We start from the raw sequence: 26,942 nt of genomic DNA on the forward strand, positions 1-26,942 counted from the left end.
TGGCCAATATTGTTTTTAAATTCCTGAAATGGGTAAGGGATTATACGAACCCGAATCCGTAATTTTCCACTCTTACAAAATATACACAACTAAACTTAATGGAAACCTATCTTCCTTAGTGGAAATCAATTTCTAAAGCTTTTTTCTTATGTCCATCTTTTCGGTAGGAGGATTTGTAAGGGAGATATCATTAACGGACCGTTTTTCGGTACAAGTCCCACCGGACTTGTAACTCAAAAGCGGGTGCGTGTACAGCCTATTTCTTATACTGTAACTTGAAAACTACTGGAGATATTTCGACCAAACTTCATATTTAGCACCCTCCTGTCCAAAGGTAGGTTATTAGGTCCATAACATGTCAAATTCCCATAATGGACCTGGGGGTTTGTAGGGAACGAAAACAGTGATTTTACACTCCTACAATATATACAAGACCAACCTGACTGGAAATGGTGATTTTACTCTCCTACAATATGCACAAGACCAACCTGACTGGAAATCAACAAACCATGATGAAAATCCATTCCTAAAACTTTTTTTCTCGTGTGCGTTTTTTCGATAGGAGGGTTAATAAGGTAAGATATCTTGCTTGATTGTTGTTTAAACGGGCCTAACATCTAAGGTCATCGGCCCAAGGAAGATACCATGAATGGTCGGTTTTGCAGGCGAAGTTCAGCGGACATAGCCCAAAAGATGTCGTTCGTGAAGCAGATTTCTTCTTATCTATATAAGTGAAATCGTAAAGACCGTGTGTCTGTACACTGACCATTTTGGCGAAATTGTCATTCAGGTATCCGTTTCAGGTGTAATAATGACATCTGCATATTTGTTAGCTTTAGTGTCTTGAAAGTCCTCATTTTACCGCCCCCCCCCCCCCGCCCTGTCCCCCAAAGCAAGATTGCGGCACAATCTGCCAGACGAGCTAGAATATTGAAATTTGGCAAAATCATATGTCTTAGCCTGTAACCGACGGATATCTTCCAAGATTGTTAAATATTTCACATTTTACCCAAGAAATGTATCGAAATTTTGGGGCAATTTATGTTGGTGTAGACCTTAGTTTCGTATCTCTATTCCTTGTATGTCAGATTTGTCTCTGTTTCTCGATTGCTTGTATATTTTTTCACTTTTTACACGAATTCATAGTTTGAATAACTTATACGAAAGATAGAATCATCTAATTCTACACAAACATTCCTCCACCCAGTATCCGTATGTGAGCCACTGTAAGAAAACCTTACCAAAATTTACCCTATTCAACGTTCCTTACTCAATCATACCCATAAATAGGTGCGATAGGAGAAAAAGTTATAACACCAGCCATGCATACCGCCAAATGAGTTATCTTAGGGTACAAACCGTTTGTCGATATGACATATCGTTTAGCAGCAGTTAATCTGTAAATGAAGATCTGCAATATTGTAAACATGCATATACTTCGTATGTCAGTCTATATATATTCATTGAAGTCGATTTGTAGCGATGTAGAAAGGGTGTGCCTGGCATTATAATTAATGTTTTACAATGAAATGGCGTATGGCTTTTAGTGCCGGGAGTGTCCGAGGACAAGTTCGGCTCGCCAGATGCAGGTCTTTTGATTTGACACCCGTAAGCGACCTGCGAGTCATGACGAGGATGAAATGATGATGAAGACGACACATACACCCAGCCCCCATGCCAGCAAAATTAACCAATTAAGGTTAAAATTCCCGACCCTGCCGAGAATCGAACCCGGGATCCCTGTGACCAAAGGCCAGCACGCTAACCATTTAGCCATGAATCGACAGTGACTCTCAGCTGGAGGATGTCAGCTGTTGTAATCATTACTCTCCACAGCGACTTTGACTGGCAGTAGGAATGGGATCCTTCTCCAACTCCTGTATAACTGGCATTAGTAAGGAGAGACTGTCATTGTAATGAAAAATTCCCTTCTCGATTTGACTGGCAGAAGTCAAGAGAGCATGCAATTTTGTTCAAAACTCCCCTAACCGATTGTGTTTGGTAGTAGGCAAGTGTGCCCGCCATTATAAACAAATGTACCCATCTAAAATATGACTGGCATTCGGCATAGTGGCCTGCTATTATAATGGAAACTCACCTAATCGGTATGACTAACATTAAGGAAAGGGCTTGTCATTAAAATGATAACAGCACAACTCAATATTGATTGGCAGTAGGGAAGGTGCCTGTCATTATAATAAAAACTCCTCAATTGTAATCTGTCTGGAAATAGCAAAGTGGGCTGCCATTGTAACGAATACTCTCCAAATCGAGTGTGACTGCGCAGTAGGTAATGGGGCCTGTCATTATAATGAAAACATACCTACTCGATTTTGAATGACAGTAGGCAAGTGAGCCTGCCGTTATCATCACAACTCCGCAACTCGTACTCCCCCTGCTGTTTCTGGATAACGCTAAGAGACATGCATTTTTTTTAAAAAAAGTAATCATTCCATGTACAGTAATTTACTTCGATATCCGTATACAATGTAGAATACCGCAGCGAAGCCGAGTACATTTGCTAGTAAAACATAGAATAACTTCTGCTTTTAATGTCACTACCTATAGTTCTCATGTCTAGTGTCTGAAGCGATGTGCTCATCTTCAGTCAATTGTATGCAGGACTACCAAGAAATTGGCCGTGATTACAAACCATTCTTACATGCGTCTAGAGTTGAAGTGGGGAGAAAACACAGAATTGTGAGAATATAGCTCACTTCTCTTCTCAGTTACGTTCACGAGACCGATATAATCCTGTTTCAGAGTCTCGAAAGGAAACCAAACCTGTAACACACTAGGGCCCGCCAAGACCCAGCTAGATGGTCGGCAGATATTTGTCAGCGTGACGACAGCCTCACCCGTATTACTTGTCTTTCTTGATCGAGCCCACAGTCTCTCAGATCAGTTGATCTCACAAGATTGAGCGAAGTCAGTCCCAATTCAGAATTAAAATCCTTGGGTAAGCGGGAAATCGAAAATATATGACTCCTCTCCCCTACTCCTCATCCATCAGCAAGCTTAGTCCAGGTTCAGTTGTTGGTCTACCTACCGTTATCTGAATATCTCGCAGAAACCTGCACACTGGGTTACCGAATGTCAGCATTTCTGCGACATGTCCGATTTCTAATCATAAAAGTAGCCGTCCACATACATTTTTGGAAATCCTCTAATACATCCACATTTTTCATATTGAAGTGTTATATATTTATTTTTGTTTCATATAAATGAAAGACGTCCGCCTCTGTGGTGTAGTGGTTAGCGTGATTAGCTGCCACCCCCGGAGGCCCGGGTTCGATTCCCGGCTCGGCCACAAAATTTGAAAAGTGGTACGAGGGCTGGAACGGGGTCCACTCAGCCTCGGGAGGTCAACTGAGTAGAGGTGGGTTCGATTCCCACCTCAGCCATCCTGGAAGTGGCTTTCCGTGGTTTCCCACTTCTCCTCCAGGCGAATGCCGGGATGGTACCTAACTTAAGGCCACGGTCGCTTCCTTCCCTCTTCCTTGCCTATCCCTTCCAATCTCCCCATCCCTCCACAAGGCCCCTGTTCAGCATAGCAGGTGAGGCCGCCTGGGCGAGGTACTGGTCATACTCCCCAGTTGTATCCCCCGACCAAGAGTCTGAAGCTCCAGGACACTGCCCTTGAGGCGGTAGAGGTGGGATCCCTCGCTAAGTCCGAGGGAAAAACTGAACCTGGAGGGTAAACAGATGATGATGATGATAAATGAAAGACGATATTCAGCGTTCTTTCTATGTTAATTGTTGGTATCTCTACGCTAATGAAGAGCGCGGACGTTAGGTAAAGACCGGTGGAACTGACATTGGAATTTATAACTTTGATGATTCGATGCTCTCGGCTTCGAGATGTGACGTCATGACGCTGATTAGTAGAAATTATGTTTGTGTTTGAAAGTGTTGGGTGTCTTATAAATTCCAATAATTTATCAAGTATTGTAATGCAATATGATAACTTTTGCTTCGGTTCACTCTTAGTTAATAGCTTTGTATTTTTGAAGGAGTAAAGTGCCCCAGAAGGGGCTGCCTGGCCGAGGCGGTAAAGGCGTGCTTGGTTCGCCCGGAAGGACGTGGGTTCGAATCCCCGTCAGGAAGTCGTAAAATTTAAGAAACAAGATTTCCACTTCCGGAGGTGCATATGGCCCTGAGGTTCACTCAGCCTACACCAAAACTGAGTACCAGGTTAATTCCTGGGGGCAAAGGCGGCCGGGCGTAGAGCTAACCACTCTACCCCATCACGTGCTGAGGTTAACAATGGTGGGAGCCTTTACCTTCCACTCCTCCAAGGGCCTTCGTGGCCTATACGCAGATGACTTTGGTTTTTGAAGTGCCCAAGATGATGACCGAGACTCTTCTGAGAGAATAAAAGCCCGGAGAGTTTTAATGGCAACTTCTAGTATTAGAAAAACCGACTGAAGTTACGAACAGGTACTCGGAATCATGATATTTTTAATTTACAGTATTTAACATAGAATAGGCCTACATAAACGTATGTTCTTACTTGTACCAACCGCAGGTGCACACTAGGACTGTCTCCTATATACTATATTGGGTACAATCTTTCACTTAGATTGACGGAGACGAGAAGAATGTAATTTGAGCGAACTCTTTCATCACCAGTAGTAACCCGTACGTACCGCAGAGTAAACATCAAGTCAAGCTTATAAAGCAGCCGGCAACCATCGACCGTCAATAAACCGAGCGTCCCCTCGCTTTCCCCTTTCCTGCACAACCTACTGAAGTGCGCTGTCCAAATAAGACGGCAAATATTTTAGTAAGAAGAGAGATGGAAATACCATGCAATCAGACTTCGATGTTTTCTGTTGCAGCTCACAAAGGGGCCGTCACACTCCAAGTGAATGTAGCTCGTAGAACGGTTTACCTGATAGTGCAAACCTTTAGAAATCATTTCGTATTAGTGCACTGAAATGAACGTGTTTCACTTTTAAGTAGGAGTTGCATGCTATATATCAGAAAGTGTGGAAAGACGGAATACACAGAAGATACATTCTAAATTATCAGTAACGGGAATTTTTATAAGTATCTACACCAAAGTTGGATAACCAGCGGAACGCGGAGAACTTCTACATCGTCTCCCACAATGAAGCACCACACCTTGCATCACGTTTAGATCAACCCTTAGTACCACAATGAACTACAAAACGTGATGTGTTTTTCAAATGGTAGGGTTCATAACAGAGCATCGCACTTCGCTCTGACCTTGGTACCAAACTATGCACCAACCCTAGCACTGCCACTGAAAATTGATCTTCCGATTGCTTAGCCTAGCATCCAGCACTTCATTATGTTGAGAGCTTGACGACAGTCTTGTTCGAGTGTTGAATAACAAAATAATAACAATAATAATAATAATAAATTAATTTTGTCTAGAATATAATCGAATGTAGGGGTCGTCATTCTCATCCAAAGAAAATGGTTTGTTATTATGTTGTCATAAGTCACTACGCGTAAATGTTAAAACTAGTAGGACCGAGCTAGATAGCTGCAGTCGCTTAAGTGCGGCCAGTATCCAGTAATCGGGAGATAGTGGGTTCGAACCCCACTGGCGGCAGCCCTGAAGATGGTTTTCCGTGGTTTCCCATTTTCACACCAGGCAAATGCTGGGGCTGTACCTTAATTAAGTCCACGGCCGCTTCCTTCTCAATGCTAGGCCTTTTCTATCCTATCGCCACCGTAAGACCTATTTGTGTCGGTGCGACGTAAAGCAAATAGCAAAAAAAAACTAGTAGGCCCTATGCTGTCTTCGACAGTCGAAATTATTATGTGAAAAGTAGTCTAATTGGAAATTGCAAATGAACATGTTATGATGAAAATAATATTCACCTAATAAATGGAGACAATGTCTACAACGCATGCGTATTTATAATAATCGTATGGCCTCAGCTACAGTGTGCAGGAATTACTCTAGCTACAACGAAGCTTCCACACTCAGCATTTGTTGGATATCTCTCTGCACATGCAAAAACTTCAAAGATGTCAGTAAGAATTAGCTCGGTCGTTTATCAGGAGATGGTGTTAATCTGCAACAAAACTGCAACCACATCTCGTCTAATGAGAGGTATGTTGACGAGAAAGAACAAGCATGAGAAATTCAACCTCACCTGAGATTTATCTACCATGAAAATGCCAACGAGGCGTCCACAATCAAAATTTCATCAACCCTTCAAATATAATGGTTTTCATTAATTTGATATTGTGCAAATTTAAGCCTTCCAAACGTTCTATTTTTCTCAGTGTAGCTGTGGAAAATGACAGAACTCACGGATGGATTTATTTTGAGCGGCATACCGACAGATCAAGCTGATTGGGTCAACAGGACGAATATGGTACAATCACGTCGCAGACACAAACAAAACATAACTGATGAGCCTGGGCCTACTAAGCGACTGCTACTGAAGGCAAAACAAAATGCGAAGCAGAAATTGTACCTCACACGGAACGTCTGAAAAGTATTCACACTAAAAATTAATGGATCTCATTTTACCCATTTCTTATTTCTACATAGTATCTAGAGTTGATTTCACCTGTCTCATTAACTTTATTGTATCTTTAGCTATTGCCAGGAAACTTTCCTTTATATGTTCAGTTAATTTTGGGAATAATAAAATGTTTTCATAGTCATGTTTTATTTTTTATTTTTTTATTTTTTGCCAGAAGGTTAGCGCCTCCCCGACTCAGACAGGTCTTATGACGACAATGTGAGTGGAAAAGGCTAGGACTGGCAAGGATGTGACCGTGGCCTTAATTAAGGTACAGCTCCAGCAATTAACTGGTGTGAAAATGGGAAACCGCGGATAATCTTTGTCAGAGATTCCAACAGTGGGGTTCGAACCAATGTCTCTCGAGTTCAAGCACACAGTTACAAATTCGACTCCAGTGGTATGGCCATATCATGCGAAGCAACGAAAATTCAGTAATTAAAACGGCCCTCCAGCTTGACCCAGATGGGTGCCGACCACGAGGAAGACCGTCAAAGCGGTGGGTTGACAAGGTTGTGGAAGATATGCTACGCGTGCTGTGGACCTCAACCGTCGAGACGTCCTAGACAGGGCCAAATGGCTAAAATGTAGGTGAATAGCGGACCCCATTTGATGGGAGAACGCTTGGCACAGAGAGAATTACGTGACCGAACCGCGCTGCAAACTCGCTCGGTATCATTTCAACTATAAAACGGGGTTATAGAGTTCTGCGATTTGTTGTTCAGTTAATAATGTGTAGCATTCCTCACTATGTGAGTGGCCTGATTATCCAGCGGAAGACACCAATTCTTTTCTCTCTTTTTTCCTTTTTTTCTTGTTTTAGTGGTTTAGTGTCATAGTCGTGCTATCATACCGAAGTTTTCCGATGACGCAAGCATTCACCTGGTGTTAAAATAGGAAACCACGGAAAATCATATTCAGGGCTACCGATAGTGGAATTCGAACCCGTCATCTCCCGGAAGCAAGCATCATCGAGTCAATGACCACTTCCTTCCCAGTCTTAGCCCTTTGTCATCCTTGCGTCACAGAAAACCTTCGATGTGTTAGCACGACATTAAACCACTAACAAAGGGGAAATCTCAAGAGTTGAACACATTCGCGACGGCATGCACCCTCGGTGGTACACACACGTGGGTCTCAGAGGCCATCATGTACCACCAATAGTACACGCTTTCATATCGATATATCTCCTCAGCAGATTTAATGAGGAGTTGAATTCTAATCATACGGCTCTAGGAGGAGTTTTTTCTGGGTAGGGGCGTGACTTTCGGTCGCGTCGGCGGTGATAATGGGAGGTACAACGACGAGAAAATAACTCGCAAGACTATCAATAATACTTGAAGAGTATTCATATATTTATACAGTCTTATCAACTATGTTAATGATTACGAGATGAATTAGTGCTGCTGAAGAGAACTGGACTGTATTTCGAGGTAGCCATGTCGAGAAGAGGAGGAAGATCGCGCGAATACCACCAGTGGTAAATGCCCGGCTTTTCCGTGGGCTGTCGTATTCCACGGTTGGTACACGAAATAGAGGGCAGAATAGCACCAAAGAACGAACAGACCATGCCAGAGGCATGACCACTAGGTTTATGGCGTGGAATACGTCTTTCTGGCAGAAATGAAGAACGAATTAGATGTAACAACCACCACTCACCACTTTGGCGAGTTGAGTGCTGCAGCAGCTACATACGACGAACCTAGTTACATCTTCGAAGACTGAGCGAGTTGGCCGTGCGATTAGGCGCACGCAGCTGTGAGCTTGCATTCGGGAGATAGTATGTTCGAACCCCGCTGTCGGCAGCCCCAAAGATGGATTTCCCTGGTTCCCCTTTTTTTCACGTGGCAAATGCTTAATTAAGGCTACGGCCGCTACCTTCCCACTCCCAGGCCTTTCCTATCCCATCGTCACCATAAGACGATTCGATGCGACGTAAAGCAACTTACATAAATTTAAAAGACAAATTAGGCGCTCGCCCTTGTTTGGGGTCTCGAGTCCTGCCTATGTCATAGCCTGTCGCACACATCACAGCCATAGTGAAACTCATTGTCTATCAATACTTAAGTGGTTAGAGGCAGCTTGCCAAATTCTATCAAAGTCAGCCGCCGGACGTGCCTCCTCCACTCGGGCCTGGTTATCCACTACAAGCTGCCAGTGGTCAGAGATGTTCTCCGAGAGATTTTCAGTGACTGATTCATCATATACAACTGACTCCCAGTCCACAGGCTCAACAAACGCGGCAGAACTGCTGGACTGGACGTCCTCCTGCGCAGACACCTCCACTTTCTTGCGCTGCCGGTAGTCTCTGGCAAGTTTTGCTGTGACATCTGGGGCTTGCTCGATTCTTCAGATTTCCGCCTATCCTCGTAAACACGTTTACTTAAATCTCCAGTCCATTTAGAGAGAAGATGTTTAGACATTTTTCAAATTTAGCACAATTTTCAACATTTGAACTGACGTGCTCAAGAAGTTATGTTAGCTAGAATGACAGAGCTATATGAGACAACCTGCCCCCAGAGGCATGTGCTATGCTAATTTTACTGGGTCGAAATAATCTCGATTTCAAAGCAAAATGACTCATCAATTATTGAAATTTCAAAGATTATATTCATCCTTCACTTTTTTAACCTGTATTAACTATTTGGATAAAATTTATGATTACACAGTTATGAAACCGAACTTAATAAACATTCCCGTGTGACACACGAGGCACGGAACACGAACGAAACGAAACATGTTATTCGACATTAGAATACACTGTTAAAAGGGCGTATCTTTCGAATATCTACCACAACAATACGGAAGACGAGACCGAATGAGTTGGCAGCGCGGTTAGGGTCGCATAACTGAGAGCTTGCATTTGGGAGATGGTGGGTTCGAATCCCGCCGTCGGAAGCCCCAGAAGATGGTTTTCCGTGGTTTTCCATTTTCACGTCAGGTAAATGCTGGGGCTTTACATTAATTAAGGCCACGGCCGCTATCTACCCATTCCTTATCACCTTCCCGTCCTTGCGTCGCCGAAAACCTTCGATGTGTTTGTGCGACTTTAAACGATTATCAAAAAATAAAATAAAAAAGAAGACGGAAATATTTCACTTACAACAGGGGGGAGGAAAACTAACATTGAACTTTGTCGCGAAAGTGTAATGGTGTTTCAGCCACTGAAAGATATATCTCGCTAATGACCTTCTCAGGAAAATTCATTCGGAGAAATTTTCAGACGTTCTACGAGCGGACTGTTCAGTTACAGCAGAATTAACATTTGAAATGCGGCTCGAAACAAAAGCATCAGCGCACTTATAATTTAGCCACTACTCAGGGTAGATTTTCATTTGAATAAAGCATTTGAAACTGTCGACAAAACACGAGCATGTTTGCTGGTATTCTCCGAGGAATGAGTCGCACACAATGTTGCAGTGTAAACAGGTTCAAGTGTGACCCAATTACACCCGCGGGAGGAGGTGTTGGTGTTAATGTGTGTCGTTAACAGAGTTAATATAAAACAAATACGGCCGAGAGAACATGTAAATAATTTAACTGCAACGACACTTAACGTTGAATAGGTTCACAATCAACAGCTTAAATTTCGTTGTATCCTTATTATACATGACCATGGACATGTTAGTCACACAGGTGTTTCATAGTGACTCCACGTATGAAGTGCCATCCCTAAAGACATTTTAAAAATAACTGTCATAAAAACCACATCCTATTACCAATATTTACCCCCTGTGGATGCGGACGGTAGAACATACCCACTGTATCCCGTTCCGGTCGTAAAAGACCACTAAGAACGGGACAGGAAGCGTTAGTTGATGGCCACGGTTCTCCTAGATGAGTCTGACATTGTTCCTACTTACTTTTCTCAGGCTCCTCACTTTCATCTTTCTTATCCGACCTCCGTTGGTCAACTCTTGTTCTTTTCCGACTTCGACAGCATTCAATTTGTGAGGCCTAGGCAGTCTTTCACTTTCACAATCTTCTCTTCAGTTTAAGGAGTAAAACATCCTATGACACAGCTCATTAGGGACCTTGGCTTACTGCTCAGCCAGATATTGGAGTGGTACGTGGTCAACGTAACCGTGACCAGGTACACCTCCTCTCATAACAGGCAACTTCTCAGCTGACCTCACAAGACTGAATGAAACCCGTTTCAACTGTTAGTGGCGAGTTTAAATCCTTGTTCTCCAAGGATCGAACCTAGGGCATCTTGATAAGTAGCAGACAACACCTAAACTATGAGGCTGGCATCCGACCTGCTTTGGTCAATATTTGATCGTCACAGTACTCAGTTTATAAGATCTAGAAGTCCTAAATATCCTTTTTCTTTCTTTACCTGAGACCCTCATACGTCTACAGGTAGAACTCATCCATATCTTTTACAATGAATGTTAATAGGACAGATGATCTCGTTGTTTTACACTTTAAAAACAATTACCACCTCTTAGTTTCCCATACCGATTGTGTGGTGTACATGTTCAGATGGTCGCTTTTTGTGTTAATGATTATGAGACCGGATTCCAGCACCGGTGGTTGACATTTAAGAATGCTTAATCCTCTCTTTTCTTCTTATTCTTCTTCTTCGTTTGCCGCTTTTCCCATATCCTGATGGGTTCACGGGTACACACTGTCATGCAAATGGACTTGGCCCTGTTGTACAGCCGAATGCCCTTACTGACGCTAACCCTATGCAGAGGGATGTATTCAGTATTGTATGTTTCTATGATAGTTGAAAGTGTGGTGTGTTGTGTGTATTGAGACAAACACAAAACATCCAGTTCCTGAGCCCGAGGAATTAACCAGATGCAGTTAAAATGCCCGAATCGATCGGGAATAAAATGTAGGGCCGTATGATTATTTTTCCATTTTTGAAGCTGAAGGTTTATTTTATAAATAAATCAACATATGAACATTTCAAAGAAGAAAAACTATCTACAACAACCTAAATTTTCAGTACTTTTGAGTATTTCTAGCTTTTCCAGCATAAAATTAGGGATTTTTTTACTCTAGACGTTTCTATCAGGTTCCATCATACCCTTCTCAATTTGCTTACCAGTGGACGCCATGTCATATTTTTATTTGTCACGTATAGTCTTCAGAGAATATTCATTCCATAATCTAGAGGCAGCTACATTTTTAAGGAACGATTATGTCAGTTGTTTACATTGCTGACGGACCTTCAGGTTCGTACGCAAAATGAATGAAGTCGAGCGAAAGGAGCCCTGTTCGTTAAACGTATACGGAACACAAAAGTACCAATAATAATAATAATAATAATAATAATAATAATAATAATAATAATAATAATAATAATAATAATAATAATAATAATAATATTTGCTTTACGTCCCAGGGGAGTTCCTCAGGGCAGTGTTATCGGACCTTTATGTTTTCTTATATATATAAATGATATGAGTAAAGGAGTGGAATCGGAGGTAAGGCTTTTTGCGGATGATGTTATTCTCTATAGAGTGATAAATAAGTTACAAGATTGTGAGCAACTGCAACGTGACCTCGAAAATATTGTGAGATGGACAGCAGGCAATGGTATGTTGATAAACGGGGCTAAAAGTCAGGTTGTGAGTTTCACAAATAGGAAAAGTCCTCTCAGTTTTAATTACTGCGTTGATGGGGTGAAAGTTCCTTTTGGGGATCATTGTAAGTATCTAGGTGTTAATATAAGGAAAGATCTTCACTGGGGTAATCACATAAATGGGATTGTAAATAAAGGGTACCGATCTCTGCACATGGTTATGAGGGTGTTTAGGGGTTGTAGTAAGGATGTAAAGGAGAGTGCATATAAGTCTCTGGTAAGACCCCAACTAGAGTATGGTTCCAGTGTATGGGACCCTCACCAGGATTACCTGATTCAAGAACTGGAAAAAATCCAAAGAAAAGCAGCTCGATTTGTTCTGGGTGATTTCCGACAAAAGAGTAGCGTTACAAAAATGTTGCAATGTTTGGGTTGGGAAGAATTGAGAGAAAGAAGAAGAGCTGCTCGACTAAGTGGTATGTTCCGAGCTGTCAGCGGAGAGATGGCGTGGAATGACATTAGTAGACGAATAGGTTTGAATGGCGTCTATAAAAGTAGGAAAGATCACAATATGAAGATAAAGTTGGAATTCAAGAGGACAAACTGGGGCAAATATTCATTTATAGGAAGGGGAGTTAGGGATTGGAATAACTTACCAAGGGAGATGTTCAATAAATTTCCAATTTCTTTGAAATCATTTCGGATAAGGCTAGGAAAGCAACAGATAGGGAATCTGCCACCTGGGCGACTGCCCTAAATGCAGATCAGTATTGATTGATTGATTGATTGATTGATTGATTGAACTACTTTTTCGGTTTACGGAGACGCCGAGGTGCCGGAATTTAGTCCCGCGGGAGTTCTTTTACGTGCCAGTAAATCTACCGACACGAGGCTGACGTATTCGGGCACCTTCAAATACCACCGGACTGAGCCAGGATCGAACCTGCCACGTTGGGGTCAGAAGGCTAGCGCATCAACCGTCTGAGCCACTCAGCCCGGCACACTAAAGTACCAGTACAGTCGCTCAAAATATTTAGCACATATACACATTTTTCGCAGGTATTTTATGAAACACATTTGAACCTATAGATATAATGTTTGTTGTGGAGTGTCACAGGGTTTGTATCTATATAGGAGGTGAATTATATTTTGGTAATAATTACAATAAAGTCTGATAAAATATTAAATGTGAGGAAGATACAATACCACGCGGTCTTTCCTTTTGTGAATAATTACATGAAAAAATCCACAGCCTGTTACCATTTATTCGACCGGGTCAGGGATGGAATGAATGAAGGCCATCTAACGGCGAGGATAGGAACTGTACCGGCTGCCGAAGCCTGTCGCACTCCTCTGGGACAGTGATTAATGACTGACAAATGAAATGAAATAATATTGGGGAGTGTTGTTAGAATGAATGACGACAGGAAAAACCGGAGTACCCGGAGAAAAACCTGTTTTTTTTGTTTTTTTTCTTTACGTCGCACTGACACAGATAGGTCTTATGGCGACGATGGGATAGGAAAGGCCCAGGAGTTGGAAGTAAGCGGCCGTGGCCTTAATTGTGGTACAGCCCCGGCATTTGTCTGGTGTGAAAATAGGAAACCACGGAAAACCATCTTCAAGGTTGTCGACAGTGGGACTCGAACCCACTATCTCCCGATTACTGGATACTAGCCGCACTTAAGCGACTGCAGCTATCGAGCTCGGTGAGAAAAACTTGCCTCGCCTCCGCTTTGTCCAGCACAAATCTCACATGAAGTGACCGGGTTTTGAACCACGGAACCCAGCGGTGAGAGGCCGTCGCCACATTTCCTTATACATTTGTGTGATCGTTCAGTTGAGAACAGAAATCTAAATGGACAGGACAGACTGCAAGCAGCAGTTGTTGCGAACACCACTATAAACACTTCAATGGCCCTGAAATATTGCAACGCTCGCTCCACGTAGAATAGACCTGAAAATGCCAGTATACTGTTATATCACTCTATTGGAGAATGAGACAGAGAGCAGCTTATTGGTGCGGTGAGGAGAAACAGGTTCCGTACTCCGCTAACATTGCTACTCGCTGTAACCAAAGACCTGACGGTCCTTAACGAGGATAGAGCACCTATAAAATCACCCTCACTTGATGCAAACAGTACGATTTGTATAACATGCGGCCTAGTTTATTTTATAGGTTCGGCGTCCGTCCGACCTTCCATCCCAAGTCATGACACAGTTACAACATTCCCTGACTTGTTACTGAGTAATGTTCACGAAATCAGTTGTTAGACCTCATTTGGAACTCTAAGGGCGACAGTCGACTTAATGTCATATTAAAGAACATCACCTCCAGAACTATTTTCCGGTACTCTGGGGTCTCTTATTCCCAGCCACCCAAAGCAGTTTCATAGCGGACTAAGGAGTGGAGCGGGGATCACTTAACCGTGCGAAACCAGCTGACGAGGTGACTGATAGAAGAAGCAGCAGAACTAGTCAAGAAATGTCTAGTCGGTGAAATGGCTCAAGTTCTCACCACGTCAACGTCAACCAAGTGACACTCCAGTATTTGCATCATCATTCGTTCAAGTAATAATCTTGGCTGGCCAAGGCCATCAAGGATGCATGTCCTACGAGTTTTGTTTGTTTGTTCACCACATAGGAAATAAGCTGAGCTGACGGGAAGGAAGGAAAATGTAGTGTTGCATCAAAATCTGAAATTATACGTTTTCCATTATAGAATAGCAGAAGCTGTAGAACTTTTCTCATTTGAATTAACAAAAAAAAAAAAAACGATTTTAACTGCGGTAGTTTTGTTAACAAGTCAGCAGCTCTTACTTTATCTGGAAGTGAAGATAAATTTGTGAATAACATCATACATATCTGAAGGCATGTAGGCCTACTGTACAAATAATAGAGAGCAAATTTTCAGATCCAGGAGTGCAAAATACCTAAATACTTGAATATTCATTTTAAGGGAAAGTCAATTAGATAACCAACCCCTTTTAACGCTAATCAGAAGAGAAAAAGGAACAGGTTTGATCCTTCAAAGAATGAATGCATCAGCAAAGAAACAGAAGGATCACAAATGGCGTCAAAATAAAAAAGAATCCGCAGGTCTCGTATAATTAATCCCAGCGGAATCGGAAGAGAACTAGAGTTGACAGAGGGAGGTCTGACAGGGGAGGTGAAAGTAAGGGGCAGTAGCGGCTGCTGGGAGGGCTCAAATCTGGGTAACAGATACTAGAGTTGAAGCTAAATCGTCGGCTTGTGTCTCTCCAAGGTATAGATACTAGTAAATGAAATGTCGTATGGCTTTTAGTGCCGGGATAACCCAGGACGGGTTCGGCTCGCCAGGTGCACGTCTTTCTATTGGACGCCCGTAGGCGACCTGCGTGTCTTAATGAGGATGAAATGATGATGAAGACAACACATACAACCAGCCCCCGTGCCATTGGAATTAACCAATTAAGGTTAAAATCCCCGACCCGGCCGGGAATCGAACCCGGGACCCTCAGAACCGAAGGCCAGTACGCTGACCGTTCAGCCAACGAGTCGGACATAGATACTAGTAAAAGAACACTAATGTGCGGCTTCGGTGCTGTAGAATTGTTAACACCTGCCACAATCCCTCCCTGCTCCATTTGGATCGGCCGCCGCTGGTTAGGAGCTTAGTTATAGCCTATCAGGTTCAAATAGGGCCCCTGTGGTGGACCAATCTACGCGGTCACAAGTTGATAATTTATTAAAATTGGTGATATAGCTCCTGCACCACACGGAATATGACACTTTTTCTTTAACCTTTATACTGTAATACAACCACAGAACTGAAACCGCAGACTGAAAGGCTGATTTCATTAACTTGATATTCATTGCTATCAGCACATTTCAATTTCTACGTATATTTCGGAAGAACTGATAACAATGTTGATAAAATAAATATGTTCACAACCACAACTGAAACAGCAATGATCTTACGAGAGAAGCCCTGTGTCAGTTAGCCTACTCCACTTAATGACGTCACATACTTTCCCCAAGGAACGTCATATTGCAGCACCCTTTCCATCCTGGTTCAACAAGACGCCCCACGTGGAAACATTAAACTTAAAATTATATCACCTGATTTCCGATTAGGGCATTTTGAGTGATTCCATTTTTACTAATTTCTTACGTAATCAGTGAATTGCACCTAAAATTAAAAAAGCATGTTATGAAACCAATGGAAAATTGCTATCAGCACATTTCAATGTCTACGTATATTTCGGAAGAAATGTACGTATGTAATTGTTCGCAAAGAAGTCACTATATTCGTACACGTTCAATATCAGATAACTATCTGTTTCCAGTGAGTCTACTGTCAATGTTACGGAACAATGCGCTGCTCATCATCAGACTTAACCTGAGAGGAGACTACTACACATTGTTGCCTTTGAAAGTCAGAGAAATCTCAAAAATACTTAGAATCTTAGCAACAAAGTAACAACTCGTTCTTTAATGTCGTCATTGAGAAGACGATGTTTACTTACTGTTGATGGAGATGGTCAACTCTCCCTTGGTCCACCTGTGAACAGCACTGTTGGAGCGAGAGGCGCCATCTTGCACATCCTAGCCGTATTGATCCTGGGAGAGCTGGGGTTGCTATGGAGACGGCGGGAGGCTGCTCTCCACTGCGGATCAGACACTAGAGAGCGTGTTATGCTATGCTTCCGGCTAAACTCCTCCGCTTCGTTCCAACTTCCCACTGCCTCTATCTGAAACAGTGGCGGTTCCAACACGTGCTCTCTCACTGATGAGACGTGACTCGCCTCAAGTTAGATCTGGCATTGCACCCATGTCTTAAATCAGGCCGTTCTCCTTCCTTCGTCGTGCCCAATTTTTCCTCCTCATGCTCTTTCTTTCAATTGCATTTACGAGCGGAACTCATGCGGTCCGGTGAACGTACAAATCGTAATAAGTTGCGAGTTACCAGTGTTGTCATTCAGCCGGTCCGCACCGGTTGGTCCGAAACGATTGTTCAAATTACTACAGTTCAGAGAACTGGTAGTTAAATTTAACTTAAATGTATGCCCAGATTTTTATATTTATTTTTATTTCATTTTTTTTTTACAGAGAGAGCTACAATTTCATATGAAATTCGCCTTTGATATTGTAGTGAACATTGCAAAACTCGACGGGAGTCCATCTCAAAGCAAATTAATATAACTTCAATGTTATGTTCTGCTAAAGGCTCAAAGAGCCAAAATGGGATACGCCTGAATCCCTGACTCCTAACTGCGATTAGTGTGAATTAACTGAATATGGGGTTGGTTTGTAAACTTACACCAAACAAGCAAACAAATGAACAAAGAATGCCATGCCTGTTGGTCAGTTGGCGTTTTAAACAGTGCTTCATTTAGGACGTAAATAGCAAAGCTAAGCAATGTCATCTCCGTACAGGCCATGAAGGCCCTTGGAGGGGTGGAAGGTGAAGGCTTCCACTATCCGTAACCGCGGCACTTGGTGGGATAGAGTGGTTAGCTCTACGCCAGGCCGCCTTTGCCCCCAGGAATTAACCTGGTACGCATTTTTGGTGTAGGCTGAGTGAACCTCAGGGCCATGTGCACCTCCGGAAATTGAAATCTCGTTTCTTAAATTTAACGACTTCCTGACGGGGATTCGAACCCACGTTCTTCCGGGCGAACTGAGCACGCCTTTACCGCCTCGGCCAGGCAGTCCCTTAGGACGTAAATGGGAAGAAAATATTCACAGGATCAGCTAGCTTTATGGTCTATGTATAATCTTCATACAGAATTGGTAAGATCTGAAATTATTGCACGCTTAACTGCCAAAGCATGTTGCATTCAACTTTTCTATATTTGTAGCAGATTGTTACCTTATTTAATATGCATGTTATGCACTCGGTCCAAAGGGTGGTTGGATCATCAACATCTCTACCATCAACTGTCATAGACGGCCTAGGCATCACTGAGGCGGTGGACAAGGGAAGTAAGGAGTGAAGCAGTCTCCAGAAGTTGCTACTAAATACCATTCTGTCAAGCCCATGTAATGCACGCACCAACCGAAACTATGACAGCGACATTTCCACATCATTCGTAACAGGAACTGACTGCATAAGAAATGGCATTAATAGCAACGCGAATACTTCCATCACTTTCATATTGTCAAAGCCAAGGATGAGACAGACAGGTCAATTAAAGTAACACATTTACTCAGCCCATTCCAGAAGACATAGTACACCGGAAAAACTAGATCTTACCAGCAAAATCAGGTATTTATTAAGCCATCTTTATACTGGTCCGCCTCTGTGGTGTAGTGGTTAGCGTGATTAGCTGCCACCCCCGGAGGTCCGGGTTCGATTCCCGGCTCTGCCACGAAAATTTGAAAAGTGGTACGAGGGCTGGAACGGGGTCCACTCAGCCTCGGGAGGTCAACTGAGTAGAGGTGGGTTCGATTCCCACCTCAGCCATCCTGGAAGTGGTTTTCCGTGGTTTCCCACTTCTCCTCCAGGCGAATGCCGGGATGGTACCTAACTTAAGGCCACGGCCGCTTCCTTCCCTCTTCCTTGCCTATCCCTTCCAAGCTTCCCATCCCCCCACAAGGCCCCTGTTCAGCATAGCAGGTGAGGCCGCCTGGGCGAGGTACTGGTCATACTCCCCAGTTGTATCCCCCGACCAAGAGTCTGAAGCTCCAGGACACTGCCCTTGAGGCAGTAGAGGTGGGATCCCTCGCTAAGTCCGAGGGAAAAACCGAACCTGGAGGGTAAATAGATGATGATGATGATGATGATCTTTATACTGAAATTAAGACGGTTACGGTAATTATTGGAGAGAACTGTATGTACGAAAATTAGAATTACACCGCTGTATATTACCAATGGAAAGGAGCGAGTTACATGATGATAATTATTAACAGCTGAAGAAGGACCAGTGCTTTCTTCACATTGAAAATCCACAGCCTGTTTCCAGTCATTCAACCGGGTCAGGAATGGAATGAATGAAGCCCCCAACTAGCGGCGAGGATAGGAATTGTGCCGGTTGCCGAAGCCTGTCTCACTCCACTGGGACAATGATTAATGGATGAAAGATTAAATAAAATGATATGGGAGAGTGTTGCTGGAATATGACAGGAAAAACCGGAGTACCCGGAGAAAAACCTGTCCCGTCTCCGCTTTGTCCAGCACAAATGTCACATGGAGTGAGCGGGATTTGAACCACGGAACCCAGCTGTGACAGTCCAGCGCGCTGCCGCCTGAGCCACGGAGACTCTTTTCTTCACATTAAAAGTCCAAATTACATTCAATAATTATGCACTGAGATTTATTTCCTACAGATTTATTTAACTCTAGCCTTTACCCTAGCTTCGCACGCGTAGAATTACTCTTAGGTGGATATCGATTTCATAGTGCTTCTGTGCTCATTGTGAACAGTATGTGAAGCTTGTCAGTACGAGCGAAGCTAGCGGAAGCGGCATATATGACACCAAGAAAGTCTGGATCTTGTGGTAGGGAGCAACTACTCCTTGTGTTCGTTTTCTTTTCTTTTCTTTTTTTCGCATCGACATACATAGATTTTGTGGCGACCATGGGATAGCAGTGGGAAGAAAGCTGCAGGGCTGCCGACAGCGGAGAACGAACCCACTATCTCCCCAATGCAACTGACAGCTACATGACCCAAACCGCGCAGCTACTCGCTCAATACTCCGTGTCTCCCTCTCTACGCGAGGGGAAAACCTTCCTTCTATCCTCACCGCTTAAGAACAACGAACCTACCGAAAAGCGTGTTTTGTCTTAAACACTTTCTAAAGTGATTGATACTAGCCTGATGATCCAAAATACTGTTACGAATAAAACGCTGATTGCTTTATTGAACTACGATGACTACGATGACTCAACCGCGCGCACGCAATTATTATACTCTACAGTGAACGACAGCACTTTACTAATTATTGCCAATTTACAAAAGTCTCCTATCCTCACAACGGGTCTTCGGCTGGCAGTCTTTAACTGAAATGGGCGGTCCTCTGTAATCTCTGAAAGCTTTCACCCTTCATTTTCACTTCAGTGCACGCGCAACACAAGCACTTCACAGGCAGTTCCATGTAGTCAGGTTCGAACGCACGACTGCTGTACACTAGGCTCGACTCCAGACAAGACCGACAACCCGCACAATCAGTTTACGTGACAGCCCTACACACTGAACGCTCAGCTCACGACTCGTAACTGACTACTCAACACACTACATTCAACAACAATAAAACACAACCTCTTAGAGGTGAACCTGCTTTTATATACCTGTTGATAACAATGATGGAGTGCGGCCTCCGGAAAGGCCTGATGCAGGTTTTCGGAGTTGGCGCAAATAGGCGACCCTCGCGCCTATGAGAAGGAGGTTCTACCTATGATGAATTTTAATACTTAAGACGGCACACATTTAAGACCCCGAAGTCATTGGAATTAACAAATAAAGGTTAAAATCCGGGATCCGGCCGGGTATCGGACCAAGAATCCCCTGGACCAAAGGACTGTAGACCATTTAGCCATGGGGCCGTACTCCCTGGTGATGAAGTTCTAGTATCTCGCCGTACGGCCAGAATATGGGCGTTCTAGTTTCGCCTTCCAGAAAATTGCCAGATATACCAGACGAAATGGACAGCCAAACCAGACGGTGTCACGAGCCCACAGGCCGGCTGGTAGCTCCTCAGTCTGACTCAATCATTCCTTCCACGTACTACTGAAGGTGACTTCAAGAGACCTGATAGTCACATTAAATTGTAACAATACATATTGTAGCATACATTATTCCAATGTTTACACTGAAATTCATTTTATGAAGATCTTGCTTGCATCCGGGAGATAGTGGGTTCGAACCCCACTGTCGGCAACCTTGAAGATGGTTTTCCGTGGTTTCCTCATTTTCACTTTAATTAAGGCCACAGTCGCTTCCTTCTCAGTCCTAGGCCTTCCGTATCCCATCGTCGCCATTAGACCTATCTGTGTCGATGCGACGTAAAGCAGCTAGCAAAAAAAGAAAAATCTTGAGTTTTCTTTTCCAGTATTGGACCATGCACTATACGCATAATTTTAAGACGATGAACATGGAAAGCCCTGTGCCGCAAGCTCGAAATGCTCCTCTTAATACTGTAGATAAAGCCATTTTTAAAATTTTAAAGTAGGCTACATAATTGAAAAATGCTGTCGACGCTCGTCCAAGATCACTTTGAAAACAACCGGGCTGGGTGGCTCAAACGACTGAGACCCTGGTCTTCTGACACCAACTTGGCAGGTTCGATCCTGGCTCAGTCCGGTGGTGTTTCAGGGTGCTCAAATACGTCAGCCTCGAGTCGGTAGATTTACTGGCACGTAAAAGAACTCCTGCGGAACTAAATTCCAGTACTTTGGCGTCTCCGAAAACCGTAAAAGTAGTTAGTGGGACGTCAAGCAAATAACATTAACTCTGAAAACAGGCTATCTCTAGGAGGTGACTCGTTTTCGAAACGGCAGTCCACTGTAGATGATTGACCGATATGCGCTTGTAACAATTCCCAACATGGCTTATCTGTGTTCGTACTGCTACACGGCTGAAGGCAACGAGAAACTACAGCCGAAATAACTTCCAAGGACATGCAGCTTCCTCAGTATGAATGACGATGACCTCCTCCCCGGTAAAATATTCCGGAGGTAATATAGTCCCCCATTAGGATCTCCGGGTGAATACTACTCGGGAGGGGGCAATCATCCGGAACATGGATACTGACATTCTACGAGTCGAAGTGTGGAATGTTACTCGTAGAAGCTTGAATCGTTGTGGTAGGTTAGAGAATTTGAAAAGGGAGATGGATAGACTAAAGTTAGATGTAGTTGGTATAAGTGATGTACGTTGGAATGAAGGATTTTTGGTTAGGTCCCTACAGAATCATCAACACAAAATCAAGCAAGGGAAATGAAGGAGTTGGTTTAATAATGAATAAAAAGATCTGGCAGCGGGTAAGCTACTATGATCATCATAGTAAAAGAATTATTATTGTCAAGATAGACACCAAACCATCAAAATAGTGTGGTTCTGTATGCCTACTAGTTCCGCGGATGTTGAAGAAATAGAAAGAATATATGAAGAGATAGAATATTTAACACAGTATGTAGAAGGAGACGAGAATCTAATAATTGTGATGGTAGACTGGAATTCAGTGGTAGGCCAAAGAAGAAAAAGTAATACAGTAGGAGAATTCAGATTGGGGCTAAGGAACGAAAGAGGAAGTCAGCTGGTTGAATTCTGCACCGATCATAACCTAGTCCTTGCTAATACTTGGTCCAAACACCACAAACGACGGCTGTGTACATGGACGAGACCTGAATACACTGGAAGATATCAAATAGACTTCACTATGATAAGCTAGAGATTCAGAAACCAGGTGTTGGATTGCAAGACCTTTCCAGCAGCAGACGTGGACTCTGACTACAATGAAATGAAATGCCGAATGGCTTTTAGTGCCGGGAGTGTTCGAGGACATGTTCGACTCGCCAGGTGCAGGTCGTTTGATTTGACTCCCGTAGGCGACGTGCGCGTCATGATGAGGATGAAATGACGACACATACACCCAGCCACCGAGCCAGCGAAATTAACCAATGATGGTTAAAATTCCCGACTCTGCCGGGAATCGAACCCGGGGCCCCTGTGACCAAAGGCCAGAATGCTAACCATTTAGCCATGGAGCCGGACACTCTGACCACAAATTGCTGGTCATGAAATGCCATCTGAAGAAATCGAAGAAAGAAAGAAAGGAAGGAAGGAAGGAAGGAAGGAAGGAAGGAAGGAAGGAAGGAAGGAAGGAAGGAATGCTTCGGAGATGGGATCTAGACAAGTTGAAAGAAAAGAGTGTTAGGGATTGTTTCAAGGAACACGTTGCATAAGGAAATGACTGAAGGAAACACAATAGAGGAAGGATGGACAATCGTGAAGTGTGTGGTCAGTAGGGCTGCTGAAGAAAAGTTAGGAAGAAAGGAAAGATCAACTAAGAATCAATGGATAACTCAGGAGATCGTAGACCTGACTGATGAATGACGAAACTACAAGAATGCAAAAAAAAAATGAGAAGGGCAGAAAAGAATAAAGGCGATTAAAGAATGAAGTGGATAGAAGGTGCAGGATAGGTAAGGAAGAATGGTTGAAAGAGAAGTCCAAGGATATTGCAGGTTGTATGGTTGCAGTAAAAGTAGATGCCGTATACAGGAACATCAAGTGAGCCTTCGGAGAAAGGAAGACTAGGTGTATGAATATTAAGAGCTCAGATGGAAAACCACTTCTAGGGAAAGAAAACAAGGCAGAAAGATGGCAGGAACATATCAAACACTTGTATCGAGGGAAAGAAGTAGATGGTTCAGGCACAAGAAGAGGCTGGTGATGCTGATGAAATGGGAGACCCTATTCAGAGGTCATAATTCTACAGAGCTTTGGGAGACCTAAACAAGAACAAAGAACCTGGAATTGATGACATTGCCTCTGAATTGCTGACTGCCTTGGGAGAAACAACCATGGTGAGGTTTTTCCATTTGGTGTGCAAGATATATGATACAGGAGAAGTGCCATCCAATTGTTGGCAGAATGCTCTTATACCTATTCCCAAGAAATCCGCTGCTGACAAGTGTGAACATTATCACTCCATTAGTTTAGTATCTCACGCCTGAAAAATTTTAACACGTATTATTTACAGAAGAATGGAATTACAACTTGAAACTGAGTTGGGAGAGAAGATCAATTTGGCTTCATAAGAAGTGTAGGGGCACGTGAAGCAATCCTGACTTTATGTCCGATCTTAGAGGATCGAATTAACAAGGACAAGCCCACGTACATGGCGTTCGTAGATGTAGAAAAGGCTTTCGATAATTTTGAGTTGAGGAAGCTATTTGAGATTCTGAAGGTGATCCAGATAAAATACCCAGAAAGACGAACTATCTACAACCTGTATAGAAATCCATCTGCAGTGATAAGAATCGAGGGACTTGAAAAAGAAGCTGCAATCCAAAAAGGAGTGAGACAAGGCTGTACTTTGCAACTCCCTCCCCCCTCCACTAATATTCAATGCTTATATAGAACAGGCGGTAAAGAAAACCAAAGAAGAATTTGGAAAATAAATCACCCTCTCTAGAAATGCCGATTATACTGTTATTTCATCTGAGACTGCAGAAGATCTGGAGAAATTGCTGGTGGTATGGACAGAGTCTTGGGGAAGGAGTAAAAAATTAAAATAAACAAGTTCAAAACAAAAGTAATGGAGTGCAGTCGAATAAAGTGAGGTGATGCAGGAAATATTAGATTAGCAAATGAAGTCTTAAAGGAAGTAGATTAATATTACTACTTGCGTAGTAAAACAACTAACGATGGCAGAAATGAGGAGGGCATAAAATTCGGACTAGCAAGAACAAGGAAGACATTTCTTAAGAAAAGAAAGTAAACATTGATACAGGAATAATAATAATTTCGTGTGGCTACTTCTAGCCGAGTGCAGCCCTTGTATGGCAGACCCTCCGATTAGGGTGGGCGGCATCTGCCATGTGTAGGTAACTGCGTGTTATTGTGGTGGAGGACAGTGTTATATGTGGTATGTGAGTTGCAGGGATGTTGGGGACAGCACAAACACCCAGCCCCCGGGCCATTGGAATTGACCAATCAAGGTTAAAATCCCCGACCCGGCCGGGAATCGAACCCGGGACCCTCTGAACCGAATGCCAGTACGCTAACCATTCAGCCAACGAGTCAGACAGATACAGGAATTAGAGACATGTTTTGAGAACTTTCGTCTGGAGCGTAGCATTGTATGGAAGCGGAACATGGACGACAACACCTCGGAAAAGAGAGTAGAAGCTTTTGAAATGTGGTGATACAAAAGAATGCTGAAGGTGAGATGGATATATCAAATCAAGAATAAAGTACTGAATCGAATTGATGATAGGAGATCAATTTGGCTATTTTTTTTTCTTTTGCTAGTTGCTTTACGTCGCACCGACACAGATAGGTCTTATGGCGACGATGGGACAGGTAAGGGCTAAGAGTGGGAAGGAAGCGGCCGTTACCTTAATTAAAGTACAGCCCCAGCATTCGCCTGGTGTGAAAATGGGAAACCACGGAAAACCATCTTCAGGGCTGCCGATAGTGGGGTTCGAACCTACTATCTCCCGAATACTGGATACTGGCCGCACTTAAGCGACTGCAGCTATCGAGCTCGGTAATTTGGCTAAATTTGAAAAGAAGAAGAGATAGAATGATAGGACACATCTTAAGACACCCAGGACTTGTTCAGTTTGTTTTTGAAGGAAGTGTTGGCGGTAAGAACGTTGGGATAGACCAAGGTATGAATATGACTAGAAGATTGGAGCAGATATACGATGCAGTAGTCGCGTAGAAATGAAAATTTTAGCACAGGATAGGGCGGCATGCAGAGCCGCATCGAAACAGCCTATGGACTGATGACTCAAACACAACAAAAGGAAAGCATTTCTTAAGAAAAGAGATTCGAACATTGATACAGGAATTAGAAAGATGTTTTTGAGGACTTTCGTCCGAAGCGTGGCATTGTATGGAAGCGAAACATGGACGGTTTGCTTACAAATTTCAATTGCAAATCAATACTTAAATTTGAATTGGAATGTAATTTATTGCCGGATTATTTCTATTGCATGCCATTATGTAGTTAATGGAAAATAATGTACTTCGTATGTTGAAGTGATGAAATATTATCCGTAGGTTAAATAATAAAATTAGGGGTCGGTATGCTTCATGGAGTGGCTTCCTAGGTAGCAAAGACGTGCACTGTTCACCCGGAAAGTAGCCCATGACCATGAGGTTCACTCAGCTCACACAAAAAATGAGTACCATGTTAATTTCTGGCGGCAAATGCGGCCCTGCATAGAGCTAACCGCTGTACCCCCACTTAGTGCCGAGGTTAGGGATAGTGGACGCCTTTACCTTCCACATCTCCAAGGGCCTTCATGACCTGTACAGAGGTGGTCCGCATTCTTTATACCTTACAAGCTGTGACTTTCCTGACTCTCTTACTAATTTTACAAATATTATAAAACTGCATTTAACTTGAAAATCTGTGAATATCTGCATTTAAAATGGAAATTATTAAAATTAATATTCATTAAATAAAATACACACTCGTCGGACCTTGTACTCACACTTACTTGTTACCTGCTTACTTACACATACATTATTTGAAGGGCGCCAGCTACCACTCAGTGCAGCAATAATAGAATGAGACTCTTGACTATCTCTAGGGTGTGGGGTAATAAGCTTACTTTTGACAACATACAATATAAGTTCTGGGAAAAGGAGATTGGCGTTCGACTTCCCCATTAATTTTGAGGTTAAGATATTTTACTGTAATTGAAATAAAACTATGAATTTGTTTGATAGAACAAAATATTACTTTAAATAATATATAAAAAATAGTGAGTCTTGTTGCGATAAAACAGATGAGAATATGAAATTATGACATTGCAACTGAAAGAAACTAGGCATGAATTTGAATTCTTCTTGACCGGACATTTAACAATTTATACGAAATATTTCCCTCACTGATTCACTTGACTGTACCTTCAACACTTTGAGTGTAATTACGACGTAATCCTTTGATCTGGTGTTTACTGTAGATATGTCACGCCTAACTTGGTGATACATCCTTGTGACTGCTTCTTCTCCATATCATCTGACTTCTTTGTAAGTCAATATGGTATTACCTCTTGGCAGGTCCAGGGTTGACCTCTCTGACTCCATGGTAAGCCCTTGCGTCCGTGTCTTCCACTAAGTGACGGACCAACTTCGGCCTCACTCTCTCAATGACCAATAATTAATGGCTCACTGAGTCTTCTCCATCTCTCGTTCACACTCGTTGACTGACCGACTGAGGCCTCTTCA

General features: G+C 42.9%; 2 protein-coding genes across 4 annotated transcripts in view; one reads left to right on the forward strand and one right to left on the reverse strand.

The window, feature by feature from the left end:
- Positions 1–26,942, forward strand: part of LOC136866203 (uncharacterized) — an 873,476-nt gene that overhangs the window by 426,459 nt on the left and 420,075 nt on the right. The window lies entirely within an intron of this gene.
- Positions 1–26,942, reverse strand: part of LOC136866204 (uncharacterized) — a 327,755-nt gene that overhangs the window by 190,713 nt on the left and 110,100 nt on the right. Inside the window, exon 1 of one of the 2 annotated variants that reach the window (XM_067142968.2) lies at positions 16,557–16,647. The exons of the other annotated variant lie outside the window; for it this stretch is intronic. The gene's annotated coding sequence lies outside the window, so the exon portion shown is untranslated. Of the gene's footprint in view, positions 1–16,556; positions 16,648–26,942 lie in introns of those variants that run through there. 2 annotated transcript variants of the gene reach the window in all.

This window comes from Anabrus simplex, chromosome 3 (assembly GCF_040414725.1).
Source record: "Anabrus simplex isolate iqAnaSimp1 chromosome 3, ASM4041472v1, whole genome shotgun sequence".
Lineage (NCBI taxonomy): Eukaryota > Metazoa > Arthropoda > Insecta > Orthoptera > Tettigoniidae > Anabrus > Anabrus simplex.